General features: G+C 42.3%; 1 non-coding gene across 1 annotated transcript; it reads right to left on the minus strand.

Annotated features, from left to right (window-relative positions):
• Positions 1 to 663: 663 nt before the first annotated feature.
• On the minus strand, positions 664 to 770 carry LOC113002511 (small nucleolar RNA R71). The gene has a single exon (XR_003268065.1). It is a non-coding gene; the product is annotated as a small nucleolar RNA R71 (small nucleolar RNA).
• Between the last annotated feature and the right edge of the window lie 2,146 nt (positions 771 to 2,916).

Here is a 2,916-nt window from a genome sequence, read left to right on the forward strand (position 1 = left end):
AGGGTAGCTGTAGTTCAAACCTACACCTTTATTTACATGACAAGGCAAATAGTTGTGTGCATGCTGAATGTAGTGTATGACTAGAGGCAATCCATCTGACTTACAACCCATTGATCCTGAGATAGATAGGACATTTCATAGATTAGTTAGGCATCATTTTATACCTTTTGATCATTCTGAGCATTGCATAACTGGTGAATCTGTGCATTCTGTTATTGGTGATTTTGAACATCCTGATCTTGAGCATTATAATTCTGAGCATTCTGATTTTGCACATTCTGAGATCATGGCACAACCTCCACCCCGTGAGAGGACTCTAAGGGAAATGGCTGCACCTGATTTCACCTACGAAAGCTTGTGCATCCAATACCCTGATGAGGATGTCCCATATGTTCTTAAAACTGGACTGATTCATTTGCTTCCAAAGTTTCATGGCCTTGCAGGTGAAGACCCGCACAAAAATTTGAAAGAATTTCACATTGTCTGCTCCACCATGAAACCCCCAGATGTCCAAGAGGATCACATATTTCTGAAGGCTTTTCCTCATTTATTAGAGGGAGTGGCAAAGGACTGGCTGTATTACCTTGCTCCAAGGTCCATCACGAGCTGGGATGACCTTAAGAGAGTATTCTTAGAAACAATTTTCCCTGCTTCCAGGACCACAGCATTAGGAAGGATATCTCAGGTATTAGACAACTCAGTGGAGAGAGCCTGTATGAGTACTGGGAGAGATTTAAGAAACTATGTGCCAGTTGCCCCCACCATCAGATTTCAGAACAGCTTCTTCTCCAATATTTTTATGAAGGACTCAGTAATATGGAGAGAAGTATGATAGATGCTGCCAGTGGTGGAGCCCTTGGAGACATGACTCCTACTGAAGCCAGAAATTTAATTGAGAAGATGGCCTCCAACTCCCAGCAGTTTAGCGCCAGAAATGATGCCATAGTCATTAGAGGAGTACATGAGGTAGCTACAAACCCATCTGCATCATCTGAAACTAAGAAGCTTGAAGGCAAAATGGATGCATTGGTTAACTTGGTAACCCAGCTGGCCTTGAATCAGAAATTTGTACCTGTCGCAAGGGTTTGTGGTTTGTGCTCCTCTGCTGACCACCATACAGACCTTTGCCCTTCTATGCAGCAACTGGAGCAATTGAGCAGCCTGAAGCTTATGCTGCAAATATTTACAATAGACCTCCTCAACCTCAGCAGCAAAATCAACCACAGCAGAACAATTATGACCTCTCCAGCAACAAATACAACCCTGGATGGAGGAATCACCCTAACCCCAGATGGTCCAGCCCTCAGCAACAACAACAGCAGCCTGCTCCTTCCTTCCAAAATGCTGCTGGCCCAAGCAGACCATACATTCCTCCACCAATCCAACAACAGCAGCAACCCCAGAAACAACCAACAGTTGAGGCCCCTCCACAACCTTCCCTCGAAGAGCTTGTGAGGCAAATGACTATGCAGAACATGCAGTTTCAGCAAGAGACCAGAGCCTCCATTCAGAGCTTAACCAATCAGATGGGACAATTGGCTACCCAATTGAATCAACAACAGTCCCAGAATTCTGACAAGTTGCCTTCTCAAGCTGTCCAAAATCCCAAAAATGTCAGTGTCATTTCATTGAGGTCGGGAAAGCAGTGTCAAGGACCTCAACCCGTAGCACCTTCCTCATCTGCAAATGAACCTGCCAAACTTCACTCTACTCTAGAGAAAGGTGATGACAAAAATTTACCTAACAATTTCTGTGCAGGTGAATCTTCTTCCACAGGTAATTCTGATTTGCAGAAGCAGCACATTCCCCCTCTTCCATTCTTGAAGGAGCTGTGCACTAATAAGCGGAAGCTTAAAGGAAGTGAACGAATTAGCATGGGCAGAAATGTCTCCGCATTGATTGGTAAATCTGTTCCTCAAATTCCTGAAAAATGCAAAGATCCAGGTACATTCAGCATACCTTGTATTATAGGGAATAGTAAGTTTGAAAATGCCATGCTAGATTTAGGAGCCTCTGTTAGTGTTATGCCTCTGTCGATTTTTAATTCTCTATCTCTAGGTCCCTTGCAGTCAACTGATGTGGTAATTCATTTAGCTAATAGAAGTGTTGCCTATCGTGTTGGTTTCATAGAAGATGTCTTAGTTAGAGTTAGTGAATTGATTTTTATATCTTGAATATGGAAGATGGATTTTCTCAAGGATCAGTTCCCATCATTCTAGGCAGACCCTTTATGAAAACTGCTAGAACTAAGATAGATGTTTATGCAGACACACTGTCTATGGAGTTTGGTGATATAACTGTTCATTTTAATATTCTGGATGCTATGAAATACCCATCTGAAGATCTTTCTGTATTTCGTGCTGAAATAATTGACCATGTTGTTGATGAATACATGACTGATCTTTATTCTAATCTGCATGCCTCTCACTCTTCATGCATTGAGTCTGAAATTGTACTTGATCATATGTCTGAATTTGATGCTGAGAGTGAATCTGAGACTAATATTGATTGCATGTCTGGTGGTGGTGTTTTACCTCTCAAGATTGATTTTATAGAGTCAGATAGGACTAACCATGTTTCAGGAAGTACACATACCTCTAACTTTCTTTATGAGGTAAAGGCTGAGAAAGCATCTCCTTCTACCACTGTCCAGCCGACCACACCAGAATTGAAGCCTCTTCCATCAAATTTAAAATACGCTTACTTGGATGATAGCAAGAGTTTTCCAGTGATTATATCTGCCTCCCTTGCTGATGAGCAAGAGGAGAAGTTGTTGTCAGTTCTCAAGAAGCATAAGAAGGCTATAGGCTGGATCCTGGCAGACATTCCTGGTATTAGCCCATCCACATGTATGCATCGAATAAATTTAGAGGATGGAGCTAAACCAGTAAGACAGCCACAGAGAAGACTCAACCC

The sequence above is a fragment of the Glycine max genome, chromosome 8, assembly GCF_000004515.6.
Source record: "Glycine max cultivar Williams 82 chromosome 8, Glycine_max_v4.0, whole genome shotgun sequence".
NCBI lineage: Eukaryota > Viridiplantae > Streptophyta > Magnoliopsida > Fabales > Fabaceae > Glycine > Glycine max.